Source organism: Cricetulus griseus, chromosome X (assembly GCF_003668045.3).
Source record: "Cricetulus griseus strain 17A/GY chromosome X, alternate assembly CriGri-PICRH-1.0, whole genome shotgun sequence".
NCBI classification, from domain to species: domain Eukaryota; kingdom Metazoa; phylum Chordata; class Mammalia; order Rodentia; family Cricetidae; genus Cricetulus; species Cricetulus griseus.
Genome location: NC_048604.1, coordinates 108536743 through 108560911, shown reverse-complemented (window position 1 = coordinate 108560911; position 24169 = coordinate 108536743). Strand labels below are relative to the sequence as shown.

At 42.2% G+C, this 24169-nt stretch overlaps 1 long non-coding RNA gene across 1 annotated transcript; it reads right to left on the bottom strand.

Annotated features, from left to right (window-relative positions):
* Positions 1-315: 315 nt before the first annotated feature.
* LOC113837561 lies at positions 316-23324 on the bottom strand. Its single transcript, XR_003488209.2, has 3 exons — positions 22979-23324; positions 1911-2268; positions 316-1767 (listed from the first exon to the last, which is right to left on the bottom strand). It is a non-coding gene; the product is annotated as an uncharacterized LOC113837561 (long non-coding RNA).
* Positions 23325-24169: the final 845 nt, after the last annotated feature.

Sequence of the window (24169 nt, the reverse complement as noted above, 5' to 3'; positions counted from 1 at the left end):
CTAGAGTTCATGTGTTCCCACGAGTTTGGTTCAGCTGTCTCTGTAGATTGCCCCTTCACGATCTTGAGTTGTAAAACAGTAGGTTTCAGCCAGGGAGTGGTGGCGCATGCCTTTCATCCCAGCACTCAGGAGGCAGAGGCAGGCAGATCTCTGTGAGTTCGAGGCCAGCCTGGTCTACAGAGCAAGTTCCAGGATAGGCTCCAAAGCCACACAGAGAAACCCTGTCTCGAAAAACAAACCAATAATTAAATAAATAAATAAATAAATAAATAAATAAATAAATAATAGTAGGTTTCCAATGGCTTTTTCATAAACGGTTTGTTTTGGTTAACCCTCCCTGCTTCCACATCCCTTCATCCCTTTGCTATTCAAACGTTTCTTTCCCAGTATTTTCCCTCTCTTATCTCATTTTACCTAGTTGCCAGTATCACTCCCACTTAGTGCACCCCTCCTAAAGCCCCTTTCTAGTTTTTTGGCTTCTACCCATACTTTGAGTTAAATACAAACAACTAACAACTCAAAAGTAGTATTTACATGTATAAGAGAACATGTGGCATTTGTCTATATGAGTCTGGGTTACCTCATTCAATATAGCATTTTATTTCATACATTTCCTTGCAAATTTTATACATGAAGATTAAGTTCATTTCCTAGGAATTGTGAATAGAGCGGCAATGAAGATGGATGCGTCTCTGTGCTAGAATGAAGCATCCTTTGACTATATACCAGGAGAGGTATAGCTAGTCCTATGGAAATCCAAGGGGCTCCACCTGCTTAGACTCTCACAAACAATGTACAAGGCTTTCCCTTCCCCACACCCCTGTCAGCATTTGCTGTCATTTGTATTTCTGATGATGGCCATTCTGACTATGTGAAATGGAACCTCAAAGTAATTTTAATCTGCATTTCTCTGATGGCTAAAGAAGTTGAACTAATTTTAAGTGCTCCTTAGCCACACAAGGATGGAGTGTTATGGTTTGAATGCCCCACAGACTCAAATGTTTGAACACGTGGTTCTCAGCTTCGGGACATGGGGCCACCCTGGCAGAAGTGGGTCACTAGGAACAGGCCTTGAAGGTTCTATACAGCTCTGGTTCTATCTGTGCTGTCTGTTTCTTCTGTGTCCCATGCCTTTTTTGCTAAAATGGACGGAAACATCTGAAACCATGAGGCAAAATAATCCCTGCCTTTTCTCACTGTAAAGCTGACTAAGTACGTCCAGCAATAATGACGCCTCCACTTGAAGGGTAGGATGTGGTAAAATTCCCTCTACCAAATGTATTAATCAGTTCATTACTTTTTGAAAATTTCGTTTTTGATATTGCATTTGTTTTTTAGTTTGATGTATGTGTTTCCACTCATGTATGGCTGTGTGGCATATGCATTCAGTTAATTCAACTTCACACCAGTTTTAAGAGCATAGGCAGAAAGCAGCCAAATTCTTTGCCAGAGTGTAACCTAAATGGTCTTAGGTCGATCAAGTTCCTGGTAAACTCCTCATTCCCATCTGAATCCTCATAGCACAATGTTTGCTATCAGCATTTGTATAAGCATTCTGGTCTTTCGTCCTCCCAACCAAGATGGCCTGTTAATCTCTGTTTATGCTCTCTGGGGCTTCTCTAGCCCACAGCTCCAAACTCTTCCACATCCTCTTGCCAACAAGTGTCAAAACACGTGCATCACGTGATCAGGCTCAATCACAGCAAGGGACTCCCAGTACCAAGTTCTCCAGATTTAGCTGCTTTTCTCATTGCTGTGACAAAATACCTGGAAAGGAGCAATTTAAGAGAGGAGAGGTTTGTTTCTACTCATAGTTTCAGAAATTCCAGTCCATCCCAGGGAAGGAATGGCATCTAGAATAGCAAAGCAGAAAATGCAGCCGGGAACCAGAAATCATATTAGTAACTTACTTCTTCCAGCAGAGCCTCCTTCTGGGTGTCATATATGGAGCCATAGCCATCCATTCTGGCCAAACATGAACTCCACCATAGCTCCCTCACGATGGACTGAAATCTCTGAAAATATGAACCAAGACCGTCTTAGTTGCTTCTATCTAGTAGACTGATATCCTTATCATAGAAGATAATACAGCTACACAGAGAGGCAAGACTATACAACAAGATATAGGATGAAGATGTTGAAAAACAGAAACTTCAGAAGAGATGATCTCTCTGGAACCATGATCTTGGGTTTCCACCTTCAGAATTGTGAGAAAATCAATTTCTACTCTTCAAGATCCCTATCCTGTGGCTTTTTGGTCTTACAGCCCTAGGAAACAAAAGAAGAAAGGAGGAAGTAAATTATTCCTATTTATAAATGATATTATTTTCTATATAGAAAAACACAAAGAATTCTTAAGAAAGCTATTGGAGTGAACAAACAAAACCAGTGAAGTTACTAAGTTCCAATACGCGCGCGCGCGCGCGTGCGCGCGCGCGCGCACGCACACACACACACACACACACACACACACACACACACACACACACACGTCTGTTGTTTCTCTATGCCTATAATGGATGAAATTTAAGAAAACAATGTCATGCACATCCACATCTAAAGGATAAAATAGTTGGGGCTGGAGAAAAGGCTCAGCAGTTAACAAGCACTGGCTGCTCTTCCAGAGGACCCAGATTTGATTCCCAGAACCCACATGGCAGCCCACAACCAACTGTAACTTCAGTTCCAGAGGATCTGATGCCTCTTCTGACCAATGTGGGCACTAGGCATTCATACTGTACACACTTACGCATGCAGGCAAAACACTAATACAATAAAAAGAAGAAAATACTCAGAAATGAATTTAATCAAGGATATGGAAAAAACCTACAAAGAATTGCTGAAAGAAATAAAATAACATCCTATGTTGAGGAAGATTTTATGTTCTTTTAGGTGTTTCTTTCTTAGTTTTGAGACAAGGTCTTGTTATGAAGCCATGGCTTATCTGGTGTTCACTATGAACTCAGAGCAATCCTTCTGCCCCAATGTCTTAAATGCTGGGATTACAGGCATGTGACAGCACACCCAGAAAACTTACTATTCTTTTTGTTGTTGCTAATGTTGTTGTTGCTGCTGTTATTGTTTGAGACAAGGTTTCTCTGTGCAACCCTGGCTATCCTGGAACTTGCTCTGTAGACCAGGCTGGCCTCAAATTCACAGAGATTCACCTGCCTCTGTCTCCTAAGTGCTGGAATTAAAGGCATATGACATCACTGCCTGGAAAACTTATTATTTTTAATAATTTATTTTATGTGTGTTTGTGTTTTTCCCACATGTATGTCTTGTGAGGGTGTCGGATACACTGGAATTAGAGATATAGAAAATTCTGAGCTGCCATATGGATGTTACAAATTGACCCAGTCAGTGCTCTTAACCTGTGAGCCATTGCTCCAAGCTCAAACTTACTATTCTTAAGATGCCAGCCTTATCCAAAGAGATGTCTAGATTCATAAAATCATCATTACAATTCCTTCAGCATAGTATTATTACAGATCACATTCTGTAATATGTGAAATTACATGTTAATTATCTCAAGGAGCACAGCAATCTGAGTTAACTACTCTAATTGGGAAAAAAGGAAGGAGGTGGGAGTGGATTTGGCGTATTTCCAGAGCAAGGATGAGAATAGAAAAAGAGGTCAATGAGGCAGTAGAGACCAAACCAAGCAGAAGTTTGTTGTCTGTGTGAGGACTGCAACTTTTTAACTGAATGAGTTGGGATTCTCAAAAGTATTTTGAGAAGGAAGAAAGTATTTGGTTCCAGGTTTAACTTTTTGATCCAGAGTAGAATTTGATGGGTAGAAAACACAAAAGATAGTAAGGTCACTGCAGTGATCCAGGTGAAAAGGGACCGGGCTTTGGCCAAAGAAATAGTTAAGCATGTGGTGAGAAATGATAACATTTGTTTTTGTAATTCTTAAGTAAAGACAGTACATAGTTGAATGCCCTCCAAGGTTAAGGCAGAAGTGACAAGAAGTGAGAAATAAGGCAGAAAGTTAGAGACACCAGGTCAAAACAGACTTTAAATTCCAGCCACAGAAGCTTAGTATCTATCTTATAGGCAATAGGGAATTACAGAATTCTGAGCATAGGACAGATTCTGTCACATCTGGATGTTAGAACCTGTCCACACCAGCTGCTATGAAAAGCAGGCTGGATATATAAGTCACAGATAAAGAAATACAGCCCAAGGTGGTTGGGATACAAGGCTAAACAAAAGGGGTACAATTTGCAAGCTCTTAAATAGGCAAAATGGACTAGATTTAGTAAAAACAAAATATACATGGAGGTGAAAATTTGGTGATCTGTTCATTCAATATATTCCAGCTTTCAAATACCCCAGTTAAAATAGTACACATAGCATATTCTTTTGTTTTGTTGTTTGTTTGTTTTTTGAGACAAGGTTTCTCTGTGTAGCCTTGGCTATCCTGGAACTCACTCGATATACCAGACTGGCCTCAAACTCACAGAGATCCGCCTGCCTCTGCTTTCCAAGTGCTGGGATTAAAGGCTTGTGCCACCACTTCCCCACAATATACACAGCATATTCTATCCCCCTTATTCTGGTTTATTTTTCTCCATAGTATTCATAAGCCTTACACAACATTATCGAGTCAGCTTTCTATGTCTGCAGTTTCTGCATCCACAAGTTCATCCAACCACAGATTAGAAATTTGAAGAAATGCATTGATACTGCTCATGTATAGATCTTTCGCCCTAAGCAGTACAGTACAACAGCTATTTGTATGGTATTTACATTAGGTTGACTGTTACAAGTCATTTTGAAATGATTTAAATATAAACAATGTATGCAATGCTTCATATGTAAAATCTTGGTTTATAGGACATAAAAACAGAAGAGGAACTATTCAGACAGAGGAGGGAGTGAAGAGAAAGGGAGAAAGAAGGTAAAACAGGCCAATGGGGGAAGATATGAGCAAAGTATGATTGTATATATATATGAAGATGTCATAATTAAATTTATTGTTTTATATACTAACTAAAATAACAAAAAAGTAGGTAATAGGACATGCAAAATATATATGCATATGTCATCCATTTTTATAAAAGAGCCTTGAGCATGTATAGATTTTGGTGTTTGCAAAGAGGCCTGCAATCAGTTCCTCATGGATACCAAGGGACAACTGTGTTTTCCTAATGACTACAATCCCAATAGATTGTAAAATCCACAAGGACAGACACTGCATGTATCTCGTCGACCATTTTATCCTCAATGCACAGAAAAGTGTCTAAAATGTAGAAATACCAGAGACAGATTTGGGAAGTTGGAAAAACACATGAGGATCTCAAGATTATTTCTGATATCCCTGAATATCTGTAACCAGTTGTCATGTAATTAAACAACACAACCATGTTATTAATACAAGTCAGCAAGTCACTCTGGTTTTTTGTTTTGTTTGGGGGGACAGGATCTCACATAACCCAGGCTAACCTCAAACTTGCTATATAGCTGAAGCTGGTCTGAATTCATGATCCTCCTGCCACCACCTCCCAAGCGGGATTACAGATATGTAACGCCACACCCAGCATCATTCCATCCTCATATAGGGAAGCATTCTGAGAGCAATCTGGAATGAAAATCTTAAGACAGGTGTGGTAGCTGACACCCAGCACTTGAGAGGCAGAGGCAAGAGGATCCCTGAAACTTTGAGGCCAGCCTGGTCTGCATGGTGAGATCCAGGCCAGCTAAAGAGAAGACATGGTCTCAACAATAAAGAGAAAGTGACTAATTTTGACCACCTGCATGGTCTTAAACACCAATCAAGAAAGTATAACCAGGATTAAAATGATCAGTATGTTTCTTTAATAGTTCAAAGGACTGGAGCCCTTAGACATTACTTAACTAGATGAACTGTTATTCGAACTACTCACTAATGATTCTCATATATATAGTCCAAATATAGGACAAGACCTTGGCTCACTTCAGCACTATCGTGTCTAGTATCTATCTGCAGCTGAGAAAAGCAGGCCTAGCTTCTTCAATATGGAGACCATATCTAAAAGAAAACAAAGGAACAAAAAAGCCTGTATTTACTAACAATGGAACAAAGAACACTATCACTTTCTGGAAAAGCATTTCTCACAGCTGTAATGTGTCCTTCTGCATCCTAAACACCCATGTTCCCTGATTAAAGGGGGCTCCAGATACCCTGGTGTCAAACTCACAGCTTTGGGAAATCTTTGGTGATATCCACGTGGTATCCCTGGGCATTGCTGGGAAATCCTATTTAAAAACAAAAAAGGCCGAGTGGTGACTCATGCCTTTAATTTCTGGACCAACAGTTAGGGAGCCAGCATGGGACCAGCCTAGGCCCTATGCATGTGTGTGACAGTTGTGTGGCTTGGTCTTTTATGGGACCCCTAGCAGTGGGACCAGGGCCTGTCCCTGATTCATGAGCTGGCTCTTTGGAGCCTATTCCCTATGGTGGGATGCCTTGTTCAGCCTTGATGCAGCAGGTGGGGAGCTTGGTCCTCCCTCAGCTTGATGTGCCATGCTTTGTTGATTCCCATGGGAGGTCTTACCCCATCTAAGAGGAAACAGAGGAGTGGATGGGTGGGCAGGAGAGGGGGGAAGGAGCAGGAGTAGAAGAAAGAAGGGAAACTATGCTTGGTATGTAAAATAATTTTTTAAATGATGGAAAAAAGTATCTTGAGCTCTTATTCCAAACCAATTGTCTACTCCATGCTTTACATCTTGTAGTGCACAGTGGTGACAAAAAAAAAATCACCATCCTGCAAATGCCTATGACAAAGACTGCCAAGGTTTCTTTGGATGGTTTCATTGTCTGTTCTCTTCCTCTAATAGGGGTAAAACTGCCCCAAATGTTTTTCTAGGAATTAGATGGTACTAACAGTCTTACTTTTTGTATGTTATAGATGCTATTTCATGCACATATCACATGCCAAGCATGTATGTTAGCATCATAGAGCTTTCTTATGTTCTGGATCTTTGCTATCAGGTAAATTTTATCATGGACCCTTTTCTGAGGCATTTGAAGACCTCTTCTACATTGTCCCTTTTGCCAGCTCAGAAGCAGTTAGGAGTCTGTGCCTAAAACCACTAACAGCAGTTAGGGTCACCTCTAAGAAAGGGGAATGAGGGACTAGGAGCTAGCAGAACACCTGGTAGGCAGACAGATAGGGAGAGGTGCCATAGCTAGGGAATAGAGATGGTGAACTTCCAACATGGCTGCTGTATTCCTCCTCACCCTCCTCACCTGAGACAAAAGCCTGACAACTTAAAGCTAAAGCAAAAGCCTTTTCCTCCTGCTGGTAAGGCCCCTGCTGATGGCCTGGCTCAACAAGTTCTAGGCCAGATCAGGATGTGTTACACAACAGTTTTGGGCCAACCAGGTATCCTGTCTTTCTTCAAACTCACCAGCCCTAAATTGGGGGATGAAGACTTTTCAGAAGCTTTAAAAAAACAGTCCAACGAGACGGTTTGCTGTAGCTTCCCAAGGCTCACCACCCTACTTTATCAAGGGTCTTTTCTTTGTGTGTTCTCATGTTTGTTTCCTCGTGCCTAATAAATGCAAAGAATTTCCTGTAGAGACTTTCTAGATACCTCCCATTCTTCTCTTCGTTCTTCCTTATTCCCAAAGAGACACACAGCCATATAGACTTCATTAAAACGCTCTCTCACACTGTGGCTTATGGCTTTGAGACGAACAAGGACCACAACAACAGACATGCTAACATCGACAGGGAAAAGACCTAAAGGCCTCAACCATGCTCAAAGAACTACAGGCAATAAAGAATGCTGAAAGTGGGAGAAACAGCTTTCCCCAAGGAATAGCACACCACTTTGTTATCCAATACCAAATGGTCAGCCCCAAAAATATCCATGTAAGAACTGTTATACAGACTGAGGAGGTTGTACTTATGTATTTAGGAATGTATATGTATACATATATGTGTGTAACAACAATTAATGAAAAAAGAGGCCATGATTATGACAAAGAGCAAGGAGGGGTATGTGGGAGGGTTTGGAGGGAGGAAGAGAGGGGGAAATGATGTCATTGTATTATAATATCAAAAAACAAAAGAAATAATTTTAAAAATCAAATGTGTAATGAATCCAAGGTGTTTCTGGATGCGCTCACTCATGTTGCACTGAACACAAACATGTGCATTTTGCATTGTGCAAGCCCTCATGACACACACCAATGAGCACTGCCTGGTGATTCAGTTGAGCATTGTTCAATTTCTATAAGTTTATGGGTTGTCTGCAAATAGTGTTGTTGTTCAATTCTAACCTTAAGCCATGGTGATCCCAAAAAATACAGGGAGTTATTCCATTTTTTCGTATCTGTTGAGGTTTGCTTTATTACAAAGTATGTGGTTAATTTTAGAGAAGGTTCCATGGGGTGCTGAGAAAAAGGTATATCCTTTTGTGTTTGGGTGGAATATCTATAGATGTCTGTTAAGGCATTCTGAGTCGTAGCATCTGTTAGTTTCCCTTATTTCTCTGCTAATTTTCTGTCTGGCAGACCTGTCCAGTGGTGAGAGTGGAGCGTTAAAGTCTCCCACTATTAGTGTGTGGGGCCTGATGTGTGGTTTAAGCTTTAATGTTTCTTTCACAAATGAGGGTGCCCTTGTACTTGCTATCAATCTTGTTTTTCCAGACAGGATCTCTCACTAGCACCTGGGGATCACCAATTAGGTTAGGCTGGCTGGCCAGGAAATCCAGTCCGTAAGAGGTATTTACTTGTTAAAAACTTTAGATGTGTAGAAAAGTTGCAAAGATAGCAGAGTCCCCACAGAATCCACACCTTGTTCCTTGTGTAAGGTCCCTGACATGAGTGAGAATTAAGAAAGTTATGTTGCTGGGCTGTGGTGGTACATGCCTTTAATCCCAGCCCTTGGGAGGCAGATGCAGGAGGATCTCTGTGAGTTTGAGGCCAGCCTGGTCTACAGAGTGAGTTCTAGGATGCCAGGGTGGCCAGGGCTGTTACATGGAGAAACCCTGTCTTGAAAAACAAACAAACAAACAAAAAGCAAAATTATACTAGACATGACAGTGCATGCCTATAACCTGATTACTTAAGAGGCTGAGGCAGAGGGACCACAAATTCAAGACCACTATAAGCAGCATAGTGACTTCCAGGACACTGTATGCTTTGTAGTGAGACCTGGTCTTAAAAAACAAAAGTAAACAATTTTTTATTACAAACTAAGCAAGGCTTGATGGTTCAGGGCTGTAAACCCAGCTCCTCAAGAAGCTGAGAAAGGGAGTGACGCACAAGTTGCCTGGAAATTTTACTGAGATTATATCTCCAAAAAGAAAAACCAGCACTCGGGAGGCAGATGCAGGCAGACTCTGCGTGTTCAAAGCCAACCTGATCTACATATTGAGTTCCAGGACATCCAGGGCTACTTTATGAGACCCTGTCTCAAAATAAAATAAAATAAAATAAAATTGATGAATGCTTAAAATGTAAAGGTCCTTTAAGGCCTTCTGTAAGATATCTAGAAACCAGGTAAGTGAGGCATGTCTAGACACCAATGAATCTCTAAATGGAAATGAATCTTCTAATTTGGGGAGCAATTGTTACCTGGTAGAAGATGAAATGTTCCCTTCTACCTGGCTTATCAGCTAACTTTGACATCACCTTGAACAAATGTCATCTGTAAAATTCCTGCCAGGCCTTAGGCCCATTGTCCTCTGTGTCACTGTGTGTGATATCGCTGTGTTGCTATGGATACAAGTCACTCACTTTCCTGTGGGAGTGGGAAAAGGGTACAAAACAGGCAGACTCTGTATCCCAGACAAATGGCAATAGCTGGACGTCAGTATTCTCTTATGTAAGCACCAGGACATGTCCCTTTCTTTGTGGCCTGCTCGGCCAGGCATCTGCACCAGTTGTCACAATCCTCCATCTTTGCAGACTAAATTAGGCTGGAGGAGGCAAACTGGGGACAGGAAGGCTTTGTAATCACCGACCTACAAAATGAACAGCTGACGCTGTGGCAGTGTGGAGAAGGTGGCTTTGATCTTGGGTCTGAAAAATACAACAACCTAAAATGGCTACATTTGTTTACACAGAGACACCCTGTCTCGAAGACACCCCCTCCCCAAAAATAGAACACTTCCATCACTCAGGAGGCAGAGGCAGGCAAATTCTGTGAGTTCAAACCCAGCCTGGTCTACAAAGTGAGTTCCAGGACAGCAGGGACTGCTACACAGAGAAACCCTGTCTTGAAAAACAAACAAACAAAAATTCATTGGAGGCAGTAAACAAAAAACAAACAATAGGGCCGGGCCATGGTGGCACATGCCTTTAGTCCCAGCACTTGGGAGGCAGAAGCAGGCAGATCTCTGTGATTTCGAGACCAGCATGGTCTACAAGAGCTACTTCCAGGACAGCCTCCAAAGCCACAGAGAAACCCTGTCTCGAAAAATCAAAAAACAAACAAACAAACCAACAATAAACCAGGCAGTGGTGGTGCACACCTGTAATCCTAGCACTTGAGAGGCAGAGGCAGGCAGATCTCTGTGAGTTCAAGGCCAGCCTGGTCCAGGACAATGAAGGGTTCTGTTACTTAGAGAAACCCTGCTTTAAAAAAAAGCCAAACCGCTTTCGGCTTGCTGTAAGACTGCTGCCAAGCTGGCTGGGTAGGTCACTCTGAAGGGAGGAACTCTCTACTCCCTGAATCTGGTAGCACCCCACTCTTCCATTCTGCCAACCAACCCAGGAAATAGACACACCCAGGAAGGGAGGAACTCCCTGCTCCCTGAATCTGGTAGCACCCCACTCTTCCATCCCTTTCCTCCAACCGACCCAGGATCGAGGTGAGTGAGCCTCTGCCCTTACCCAACCCCCACCAAAACCATCACTCACCCCGACCACCCCGGGCCTGCACCCGCCTGCTTGGGGTAGACACGCACAGACAAGGAGGAGCTCCCTGAATCTGGAAACACCCCACTCTTCCATCTCTTTCCGTCAACCGATACACAATGAGTGAGGAGACTACCAGGAGAGGCAAGACCATCCAGAGTTGTGGACACTGAATTCCTGGCCCCCACACACCACTGGGTCACAAGAGGAGATAGAGAGACACCACCTGCACCCACTAAAAGAAGATATGGGAAGAAGACAGAATAAGATTTCACTCAACAACATAAAGACCAATATGACACCACCAGAATCTAGGGACTCCACTCCAGCAAGATCTGAAAAGACCAACACAGAGCATGAAGATGAGATGGACCTCAAAATTATCTCAGCAAGATGATAGAGACCTTTAGAGAGGAAACAAGAAAATCCCTTAAAGAAATAGAAGTAAAAGCAAACAAAAAATTACACAAAATGGAGGAAAAGACAAACCAAAAAATTCAAGAAATAAACAAATCTCTTAAAGAAACCCAAGAAAAAACATCCAAAGAAGTGAAGGAAGTTCTTAAAACAGTTCAGAGCATGAAAGCTGAAATAGACACAATAAAGAAAACACAGAATGAGTCGATGCTGGAAATGGAAAAGCTGGATAAACGATCAGGAACTAAAGATGTGAGTACAACCAATAGAATTCAAGAGATGGAAGAGAGAATCTCAGCTATTGAAGACTCGCTAGAGGATATACATTCATCAACCAAAGAAAACCTCAAGTCCAACAAATCCCTAACACAAAATATCCAGGAAATATGGGACACCGTAAAAAGACCAAACCTAAGAATAATAGGTGTAGAAGAAAACTTCCCCAACCTACAGAAGGATATGCCTATGAAAGTACAAGAAACTTACCGGATACCAAACAGACTGGACCACAAAAAGAAGAACCCCCAACACATAATAATCAAAACACCAAATCTACAGAATAAAGAGAAAATATTAAGAGCAGCAAAGGAAAAAGGCCAAGTAACATATAAAGGCAAACAAATCAGAATCACACCCAACTTCTCAATGGAAACTCTGAAAGCCAGAAGTTCTTAGATAGATACCCTACAAGCACAAAGGGAGCATGGATGTCAACCCAGACTGCTGTACCCAGCAAAACTCTCAATCACTATAGATGGAGAAAACAAGATATTCCATGACAAAAACGGATTTAAACAATACATATCCACAAATCCAGCACGACAGAAGGTTCTGGAAGGAAAACTCCAACTCAACGAACATAACTACACTCACAAAACACTGGCAATAGACAATCTAATTTTACCAAACACAAAAAGAAACAGGAGGGTGAAATTCACATGCAATGACACCACCAAAAATGAATCCAAAACAAAGAAGAACCAATGAACAATGGACATTAATATCCCTAAATGTCAATGGTCTTAACTTACCCATAAAAAGATATAGGCTAACAGAATGGATACGAAGACAGAATCCATCCTTCTGCTGTTTACAAGAAACACACCTCAATTTCAAAGACAGGTGATACCTCAGAGTAAAAGGATGGGAAAAAAATTTTCCAATCAAATGGGCTCAAGAAACAAGCTGGTGTAGCAATCCTAATATCTAACAAATTAGACTTTAAACTAAAAGCAATCAAAAGAGATGAAGAAGGGCATTTCATACTCATCAGAGGAAAAGTCCATCAAGATGAAGTCTCAATCCTGAACATCTATGCCCCAAATACGAAAGCACCCACATTTGTAAAAGAAACATTACTAAAGCTCAAACCACACATAAAACCACACACACTTATAGTAGGAGACTTCAACACCCCCCTTACACCACTAGACAGGACCACCAGACAGAAACTTAAAAAAGAAACAAAGATCTGACAGAAGTTATGACCCAACTGGGTTTAACAGATATCTATAGAACATTTCATCCAAACACAAAAGAATATACCTTCTTCTCAGCGCCACATGGAACCTTCTCAAAAATGACCACATAGTTGGCAGCAAAGCAAACTCCACAGTTACAAAAGAATTGAAATAACCCCCTGTATCTTATCAGACCACCATGCATTAAAGCTAGAATTCAACAGCAATACGAATTGCAGAAAACCTACATTCTCATGGAAAATGAATAACACCCAAATGCACCATTCTTGGGTTGTGGAAGAAATAAAAAAAGAAATCAAAGACTTCCTAGAATTTAATGAGAATGCAGACACAACATACCCAAACTTATGGGACACTCTGAAAGCAGTGCTAAGAGGGAAGTTCATAGCACTAAGTGCCCACATGAAGAAACTGGAGGAAAGTCACATTAGAGAATTGACAGAACAACTGAAAGCTTTAGAGCAAAAAGAAGCAAACACACCAAGGAGGAGTAGACGCCAGGAAATAATCAACCTGAGAGCCGAAATCAACAAAGTAGAAACTAGGAAAACAGTACAAAGAATCAATGAAACAAAGAGTTGGTTCTTTGAGAAGATCAATAAGATAGACAAACCTCTAGCCAAACTAACCAAAAGGCAGAGAGAGACCATGCTAATTAACAAAATCAGAAATGAAAAGGGGGATATAACAATGGACCCTGAGGAAATACAGAGAATATTCAGGTCATACTTTGAAAACCTGTACTCCACAAAATTGGAAAATCTAAAGGAAATGAACAGCTTTCTGGATAAATATCACTTACCAAAATTAAATCGAGATCAGATAAACAGTTTAAATCGACCTATAACCCCTAATGAAATAAAAGCAGTCATCAAAAGCCTCCCAACCAAAAAAAGCCCAGGGCCAGATGACTTCACCGCAGAATTCTACCAGAAATTCAAACAAGAGCTAATTCCAGTACTCCTCAAACTGTTCCGCACAATAGAAGCAGATGGGATATTGCCAAACTCTTTCTACGAGGCTACAATCACTTTGATACCCAAGCCACACAAAGATATCACTAAGAAAGAGAACTACAGACGGATATCCCTCATGAACATCGATGCTAAAATACTCAATAAAATATTGGCGAACCGAATCCAAGAACATATCAGAAAAATCATACACCATGATCAAGTAGGCTTCATCCCAGGGATGCAAGGATGGTTCAACATAGGAAAATCCATCAATGTAATCCACCATATAAACAAACTGAAAAAGAAAAACCACATGATCATCTCACTAGATGCTGAAAAAGCCTTTGACAAAATCCAACATCCCTTCATGATAAAGATCTTGGAGAGAACAGGAATAACAGGAACATATCTAAACATGATAAACGCAATATACAACAAACCAATAGCCTACATCAAACTAAATGGAGAGAAACTCAAAGTGTTTCCTGTAAAATCAGGAACAAGACAAAGCTGTCCACTCTCTCCATATCTCTTCAATATTGTACTTGAAGTTCTGGCTATAGCAATAAGACAAGAAAAGAGGATCAAAGGGATACAAATTGGAAAGGATGAAGTCAAACTTTCACTATTTGCAGACGACATGATAGTCTACATTAGTGACCAAAAAAAACCTCTACCAGGGAGCTCCTACTGCTGATAAACACCTTCAGCAACGTAGCAGGATACAAAATTAACTCAAAAAAATCAGTAGCCCTACTATATACAGAAGACAAATCCAATGAGAAAGAAATCAGGGAAACATCACCTTTCACAATATCACAAGCAACATAAAATATCTTGGGGTAACACTATCCAAAAAAGTGAAAGACCTGTACAATAAGAAATTTGAGACTTTAAAGAAAGAAATTAAAGAAGATACCAGAAAATGGAAAGATCTCCCATGCTCTTGGATAGGTAGAATTAACATAGTAAAAATGGCAATCCTGCCAAAAGCAATCTACAGATTCAATGCAATCCCCATCAAAATCCCAACACAGTTTTTCACAGACATTGAAAGAACAATACTCAACTTTATATAGAAAAATAAAAAACCCAGGATAGCCAAAACAATTATTTATAATAAAGGATCTTCAGGAGGCATCACCATCCCCGACTTCAAGCTCTGCTATAGAGCCATAGTTCTGAAAACAGCTTGGTATTGGCACAAAAATAGACAGATAGACCAATGGAATCTAATTGAATACCCTGATATTGACCCACACACCTACGAATACCTTATTTCTGGCAAAGGTGCTAAATCTATATGATGGAAAAAAGATAGCATCTTCAACAAATGGTGCTGCTACAATTGGATTCAGACATGCAGAAGATTGCAGATTGATCCATACCTGTCACCATGCACGAAACTTAAGTGCAAATGGATCAAAGATCTCTCCATAAATCCAGCCACACTGAATCTTCTAGAAGAGAACGTGGGAATTACCCTTGAACAAATTGGCACAGGAGACCGCTTCCTGAACATTATGCCAGTAGCACAGCCATTGAGGTCTGCAATTAATAAGTGGGACCTCCTGAAACTGAGAAGCTTCTGCAAGGCAAAGGAAACAGTCAGTAGGACAAAACGACCACCCACAGAATAGGAAAAGATCTTCACCGATCCCACATCTCACAGAGACTGATTTCCAAAATATATAAGGAGCTCAAGAAGCTAGCCAACAAAACACCAAACAATGAAATTAAAAAGTGGGGTGCAGAACTAAATAGAGAATTCTCAACAGAGGAATCTGAAATGGCTGAAAGACACTTAAGAAAGTGCTCAAAATCATTGGCCATCAGAGAAATGCAACTCAAAACAACTCTGAGATACCACCTCACACCTGTCAGAATGGCTAAAATCAAAAATACCAATGACAATCTATGCTGGAGAGGATGTGTAGAAAAAGGAACACTCCTCCATTGCTGGTGGGAGTGTGAACTTGTAAGACCACTCTGGAAATCAGTATGGCGGTTGCTCAGAAAAATGGGAATCAGTCTACCTCAAGATCCAGCCATTCCTCTCTTGGGTATATACCCAAATAGTGCATGTTCATACAACAAGGACATATGTTCAACCATGTTCATAGCAGCATTGTTTGTAATAGCCAGAACCTGGAAGCAACCTAGATGCCCCTCAACTGAAGAATGGATTGAGAAAATGTGGTACATTTATACAATGGAGTACTACTCAGCAGAAAAAAGCAATGGAATCTTGAAATTCGCAGGCAAATGGATGGAACTAGAAGAAACCATCCTGAGTGAGGTAACCCAGTCACAAAAAGACAAACATGGCATGTACTCACTCATATATGAATTTTAGACATAGAGCAAAGGATTACCAGCCTATACTCCTCTTCACCAAAGAAACTAGGAAACATGAAGGACTCTAAGGGATAAATGGTCCCCAGGAATGAAAGTGGCATGAACTCATGAACTAATTGGGAACATGAGGGTAGGGGAGAGGGAGCTACCACAATAAGAGCAAGAGAAGAGGATTAGAGGAGAGGAAATGGAGGAGCAGAAATATTGAGTTGGGGGAAGAATAGAGGAGAGAGAGCAGGATGAGAGACACCATATCAGAGGGAGCCACTATAGGTCCGAGAAGAGATCTGGAACTAGGGAGATCTCCAGAGACCTACAAGGATGACACGAGCTGACAATCCAGGCAATGGTGGAGAGGATAACCTAAAAGCCCTTCCCCTCAAATGGGATTGATGACTTCTCTTTATGCCATCCTAGAGCCCTCATCCAGTGGCTGATGGAACCAGAGACAGACATCCACAGATATACACTGAGCTGAAATCGGGAATTTAGTTGAAGAGAGGGAGGAATGAAGAGCGAAGGGGTCTGTACCAGGTTGGAGAAACCCACAGAAACAATTGGCCTGAACAAGGGAGAGCACATCGACCCCAGATGCTGTCTGGGAGGCCAGTACAAGACTGATCCAGACCCCTGAACATGGATGTCTATAAGGAGGCCTCTGCACTCCAGGGAGCCTCTGGTAGTGGATTAGTATTTTTCCCTGGTGCAAGAAGGGACTTTAAGAGCCTATCCCACATGAAACGTTACACTCTAGCCCTGGACACATGGGGAAGGGCCCAGGACCAGCACAGGAAGATTTGGTGGACTTTGCAGAGCCCCCATTGAGGGCCCTACCCTGCCTGAGGAGTGGTGGGTGGATGGGGTGGGGGGTAGGTTGGGGGTGAGGGAGGAGGGATGGGGTGAGGGGAGGGAGAGGGAAAAGGGACTTACATGTGAACCAAGCTTGTTCCCTAACTGGAACTAATAAAAAAAAAGCCAAACCAAAAATAAATAAGATAAAAATAAAAAACCAACAATAATATACCAGAAAGAAAAATCAGATTGTCAGAACTATCATACATCTTGTAAAAAAAAATGTGTGACAGGATCTAACTATGTAGCCCTGACTGTCCTAGGACTCTTTATATATATCTGGCCTCTCAAAGAAATTATCCTGCTTCTGCCTTCTGAGGGCTGGGATTAAAATCATATACCACCATGCCCAGCAAATTATATATTATTTAATTTGCAGTTTTCAGCACAAAATTATAAGGCCTGAAATAAGTAAGAAAGTATGTTTCCTAGACAGGAAAAAAAGCAATCAGTAGAAACTGGGGAGGGAGCAGGCATTAGCCTGTGAGAGGCTTCAGTGGGTTAAAGTCCTTGTTCTAGCTACACAGTGAACATCATGCTAAACAGAAGAACTAAAAGCAATTCAACTAAAATCAGGAATGCGACAAAGCTGTCCACTCTCTCCATACCTATTCAATATAGTTCTTGAAGCTAGCAAAATAAGACAACTGAAGGAGATCAAAGGGGTACAGATTGGAAAGGAAGAAGTCAAAGTATCTTTATTTGCAGGAGATATGATAGTATACATAAGTTACCCTAAAAAACATTCCACCAGGGAACTCCTACACCTGATAATGCTTTCTGCACAATAGTGGGATATAAAATTAATTCACAAAACTAGTAGGCCTCCTATATACAAATGACAAATGGAATGAGAAAGAAATCAGGCAGACAACACCATTCACAATAGTCTCAAATAATATAAAATATCATGTGGTAACTCTAACCAAGGAAATGAAAGACTTGTATAATAAAAACATTAAGGTATTGAAGTAAGAGATTTGTGTTGTTTTTGAGACAGGGTTTCTCTGTGTAGCACTGGCTATCCTGTATCCTGGAACTTGCTCTGTGGACCAGGTTGGCTTTGACCTCCAAGATCTGCCTGCATCTGTCTCCCAACTGCTGCGATTAAATGTGTGCACTATCACCACCCTGCTGAAGAAGATGGAAAGCTCTCCTATTCTCACAAATCAGTAGGGTTAGTATTGTAAAGATGACCATCCTACCAAAAGCAATCTACAGATTCAATACAGTCCCCACTAAAATTCCAACATGATTCTCCCCAGAAATTGAAAAACCAATGTTCAGCTTTATATGGAAATACAAAACACCCAATATAGCTAAAGCAGTTCTGAACAACAAAACAACTGCTGGAGATATCACCACCCCTGATTTCACTGGTAAAAAAGCCATAGAAATAAAAACAAAATGTCACTGAATAAAAATTGATTAATTGAATAGAACTGAAGACCCAGACATAAGTCCACACACCCAAAGACACCAGATTTTTTTTTACAAAGAACCCAGAAAAACGCACTGAAAAAAATACCAATGAATGGTGCTGGTCAAACTGGGTGTGGGCACGGAGAAGAATACAAATAGATCCATATCTATCACCCTGCACCCTGATTGTAAATAACTCAAGGACCTCAACATAAAACCAGACAGCCTAAATCTGAGAGAAGATAAAGTGAAGAATCGGTTTGAATTCATTGGCACAGGAAAATACTTTCTGAAAGTGGCACAGGCACTAAGATGGACAATTAATAAATGGGTCTGCATGAAAATGAAAAGCTTCTGTACAACTAAGGGCACCCTTATTCAAGTGAAGAATCGGCTCACACAATGAGACAATATTATACCTGCTATACATCTGACAGAGGGTTGGTATCTAGAATATAAAAAAATCCTAAAAAAAAACTAAACATCAAAATAATTTTTAAACATTATTTTAAAATGGGGCAAGAGCCATGTGTAGTGGGCCACGCCTTTGCATTCCATTTCCCTAGCAGTTGCCTCATTTGTGTCTCTCTCCATATTTACTTACAGGAAGTCTCTTTCATCAGTCTTCAAGTTTGTTGTTTCTTTCTGTCATCTTCACCTTTGATAACCACATTTAGCAAGTTTTCATTAAAAGTTCAGGTTTATCATCTCCAATATTAACAACAACATTTCTGTTGTTTTTAAAAGTATTTCACATATTATATTGTGTGTTTATGCATGTGTGTGCATGAAGGCCATGCCACCTGTATGGAGGTCAGAGGAAAACTGGAAGTCTGTTCTTTCTTTCCACTAACAGTGACCCAGGCATAGGTTTCAGGTCCTCTGGTTTGGTGGCAGGAGTCTTTACGCTGAGCTATCTTGTTTCTCACTTAGGATTAGCTGAAATCAAGAAAAGGGAAGGGAGATAGTGGACTACAACCTACCCCATCTCCTGGCACACCCTGCCTCCTTGACAGCAGGCAGAACAGCACTTCACTCACCTCAAATAAGGTCTCTCTAGAGAAGGACTATGAAGTAGGGTGGGTAGGGGGCTGGAGTAGATATGAGAGGAGTTGGGGCAGGGAGAAATAAGATCAAAATAGACTGTGTAATATTTTAACGAAGTAAAAAAATCCCTCTCTTAAGAGCACAAGAAGAGTAGAGGAGAGGAAATGGAGGAGCAGAGATATTGAGTTGGGGGAAGAATAGAGGAGAGAGAGCAGGATGAGAGATACCATATCAGAGGGAGCCACTATAGGTCCGAGAAGAGATCTGGAACTAGGGAGATCTCCAGAGACCTACAAGGATGACACGATCTGACAGTCCAGGCAGTGGAGGAGAGGATGGCCTAGAAGCCCTTCCCCTAGAATGAGATTGATGACTTCTCTTTATGCCATCCTAGAGCCGTCATCCAGTGGATGATGGAAGCAGAGACAGACATCCACAGAAATACACTGAGCTTAAATCTGGAACCTAGTTGAAGAGAGGGAAGAATGAAGAACGAAGGGGTCTGTACCAGGTTGGAGAAACCCACAGGAACAGTTGGCCTGAAAAAGGGAAAGTATATCGACCCCAGATGCTCTTTGGGAGGCCAGTACGGGACTAATCCAACCCCCTGATCATGGATGCCAATGGGCAGGCCCCTGCACTCCTGGGAGCCTCCGGAGGTGGACTGGCATTTTTCCCTGGTGTGTGTGTGGGGGGGGGATTTGAGAGCCCATCCCACGTGAAGGGTTACACTCTGTCTATGGACACATGGGGAAGGGCCCAGGCCCAGCACAGGAAGATTTGGTAGACTTTGTGGAGCCCCTGTTGAGGGCCCTACCCTGCCTGGGGAGTGGTGGGTGGATGGGGTGAGGGGTAGGTTGGGGGTGGGGGAGGAGGAATGGGGATGAGGGGAGGGAGAGGAAGAGGGGACTTACATGTGAAACAAGCCTGTTCCCTAACTTGAATTAATAATAAAAAAATCCCTCTCTGTGTCTTTGATTATCCCAAACAAATGACCACATAAAGACATACCCAGGAAAATATGATCCTCAGAACTTGACTACCATGGCACCCTAATTGCAGTTCTAGTGTCTACTTTGTGAGAAACAAATGTGTGTTGTTTAAATCTTATAAGGTTAAGTGTCAAATGGTACATTAGCCTAAAGGGAGACAATGGATGATACCAAGGCCTTGGGCTTCATTTTTCTGTGATTGTCCCTATGCAGAAGTTCCCAAGAGGACATCAATGAGGATGCTCAGAACATCACTGCTTTTGGCACTGTCATGCCCTGAAAACATAGCTGTCCCTGAAGACAGGAAGGGATTGGATGACAAAACTGTGTGTCCATTCTAAAGGGATATTGTTACTCCATGGGAACTAAAGAGCAGCCAGGCAGGGGTGGTGCATGACTTTAGAACCAGCACTCAGGAAGGAGAGACAGGCAGAACTCTGTGAGTTTGAGACCAGCCTGGTCCACATGCAAGTCCCAGGACAGGCTCCGAAGGATACAGAGAATCCCTGTCTTGAAATACCACCCACCCACCCCCAAAAGAAGTAATGAGCAGAGAAAACAGGTGGCAATATGAGCAATTATCATGATGAATTATATTTCAGGCCAACAAATGTATTAAAGCAGAGCAGCAGCATATATTTCACAAAAACACAAGGATGAATGAGAAATGATTCAAAAGCATCAGAATAGAAGACATGTTACTGGGGCCGGGCATTGGTGGTGCATGCCTTTAATCCCAGCACTTGGGAGGCAGAGGCAGGTGGATCTCTGTGAGTTCGAGACCAGCCTGGTCTCCAGAGTGAGCGCCAGGATAGGCTCCAAAGCTACACAGAGAAACCCTGTCTCAAAAAAAACAACAAAAAAAAGTAAGAAAAGAACACATGTTACTGGGAAGGAAATCTGTGCCAGGAATACCATACAAACTAATACACATACTCACTCAAACACACACATACACACACATGCATATATACATACACACACACACACACACACACACACACACACACACAAACACACACAGGGCCTCACATACATACACACATTCACATAATAATAAAAGAAAAACACCTTTAAAATAGTAAAACAGTAAGGCCAGTGTTCAGCTACTGAATGAAAGTAGACATACAGTAGCATATGAGAGTTTCTGGTTTATCCAAATCTCTGTTGATAAGAAAAGGGCGGTGAGAAATTTACTCTAAACTTGTTGAACCCAAGAGGCTGTGGAGGGTAGGAATCGGGGGAGGAATTTAATAAAAACACATTATATGCTTATATGACATTTTCCAACAATAAATAGAAAACATGTTCTAATGAAAATCACTGTACTTTCATGACATATTTAACAGGTTGGTGAGTGCTTATTCATAACGACCTGGTTTTGTTTGTTTGTAGGTGATTCACGTACCAACAGGTCTTAAATATGATCAAATCACTTTTGGAAATATTTTCAGAATGAAAATACAACTCTCCCTAAGGGATAAGGGAAAGACAAACCAGAATGATCCACTGAGTGGGGATGACATGGGGAAGAGTTTGGATAAGGAGGCTTCCTGCCACGTCTTCCTCTATAATGAGGATTGACTACAGGAAAGAAAAGTGTTTTGGCAAGTAGCTCTTGAAGAAGCTCACCAAGAGCCTCCTGTCTTCTAACAGACTCCTTTCCTTTACTATCATAGTGCCCCTGCCCCCCCCCGAGGTATCAGGGTGGTACACTCTGATATCTCAGCTACATCCTGGTTTCTCTGGAAGCCCACCCCTCAACCCTGTGACCAGTGCCCAGAGAGGTCATAGTGTCCCTCCCCTCCCCCCCCCGAAGTATCAGGGTGGTACACTCTGATATCTCAGGTACATCCTGGTTTCTCTGGAACCCTACCCCTCAACCCTGTGCCCAGTGCCCAGAGAGGTCATAGTGCCCTCCCCCCCCCGAAGTATCAGGGTGGTACACTCTGATATCTCAGGTACATCCTGGTTTCTCTGGAACCCTACCCCTCAACCCTGTGCCCAGTGCCCAGAGAGGTCATAGTGGCCTTCCCCTCCCCCCCCCGAAGTATCAGGGTGGTACACTCTGATATCTCAGGTACATCCTGGTTTCTCTGGAAGCCCACCCCTCAACCCTGTGCCCAGTGCCCAGTGCCCAGAGAGGTCAGAGGTGGTGCTTTGTGATGCCAGAAACAATCATAATGGCTGGCGAGGCTGTGAGGACCAATCAGGGTTGAAGGGTGTGGCCCTGCATTGTTTGGGGGCCTTGATCAGTTGGCTGTTAGAGAGCTGTGGGTTCAGACCTCAGGTAGGCTCCCTTATGGAGGTTAGGGAGGAGGCAGTGGAGCCCAGCACAGATTCAGCTCCCTCAACCTCACAAAACCAGCAAATGACTGCCGTGACACCCTCTCAAGCCTGCCCCTGCGCACCTGGCACAGCTGTAGGTCAGCCAGTTTCGGAAAGCTGTGAAAAGGTGAGCCGACTAGAGCAAAGTACTCTTTCTCCTTGGTTGATCAGTTTCCCTTCCCTGGGAATCTTGTCTTTCCCTGGCCTGGCATGGATTTCCTCCTCAACCCACACCTTTTCCTCACAATGTCCCCTTCACATGCTTACCACCACTGTGCTGTCCTTACAGGTTCAAAAGATTTTCATGAGGCGAAGAAGATCCCGGCGACGTAGGAGGCTGAGGAAAAGACTCGCTGACAGAACTTTGAGAACTCTTGCGAGAGATGGGGCAATGTCCTCTCCTGAGCGCCACTGTCGGCTCAACGTGGAGCCGCGCAAGAATGATCCTGGTCAAGAAGGGGTCTCAGTGAGCACCAGAGTCTCTACTGAGGACCTGGCCAAGTCAGGGACTCAGCATGCTCAAGACCTCTCAACTCCTCAGAAGTCTGGATGCTGAGTCAGATCAAGTCATGGACATCGACAGCTCCGTTGACAGTTACCACAGAGTCTTCTTGTGGTACTGCAAATAAAAGCAAGCAAATGTGAGCGGATGAGTTTCCTGTGGTCTGTTTTGGGCTCTTGTGAGAAAGGGTGGGTAGATGGCTTGGTAAGAGAGGGTCATTGGATTGTACAGGTCTGGGAGCCTGACAACTGGTCTACCTATAGACTGATGATGAAGGATCTGCACTGTTGCCACCCGTGCAGAAGATCAACTTGCTCCTGTTGCTTTATTTCTTGGGACAGGATGTGGGGTGGAAAGGGCTGGTGTGTCCTTGTGTATTTGGAAGGGGCACAGGTTGGGGGAATGGTTTATAGGATGCAGGTATGAGATGCTACATGGTGAGAGGTATAGGGACAGCAGTACCAGCCTCCGCTGAACACCCTGGATGCCAACCTCCTCCCAGTGTTTGTTGCATCCCACTTTGTGACATAATCCACTTACAGGCTTCAGTAGAGCCCAAGATACCACCTTACTGAAAGAAACCATAACACCCTGGGAAATGGGTGATTTCAAGCCATAATAAATACAGCATTGATTGGCCTAATCCTTCTCAGATTTGGTGTTTGGAAGGGCAGTGCATGTTGTCTGCTTGTAGTGCAGGTCATAAAGCTGGGGGCATTGTCTACAGGGAGATTTAAATGTACACACCTGCCCTATAAAATATCCTTACTTTGAGTAAGTTTTTCCCAGTTTCTTACCTCTAAAAGCAATGAAAAATCTTCTGATAAAGGCCTCTTCGATGATTTATTACATTACTGGTTTATCAAATACAAACATAAGAAAAGGGATGGACATGAAACTCATATAGTTGCCACTGGAAGACTAACCTGGCGTGTTTCTGTTTCAATTGCTGGGAC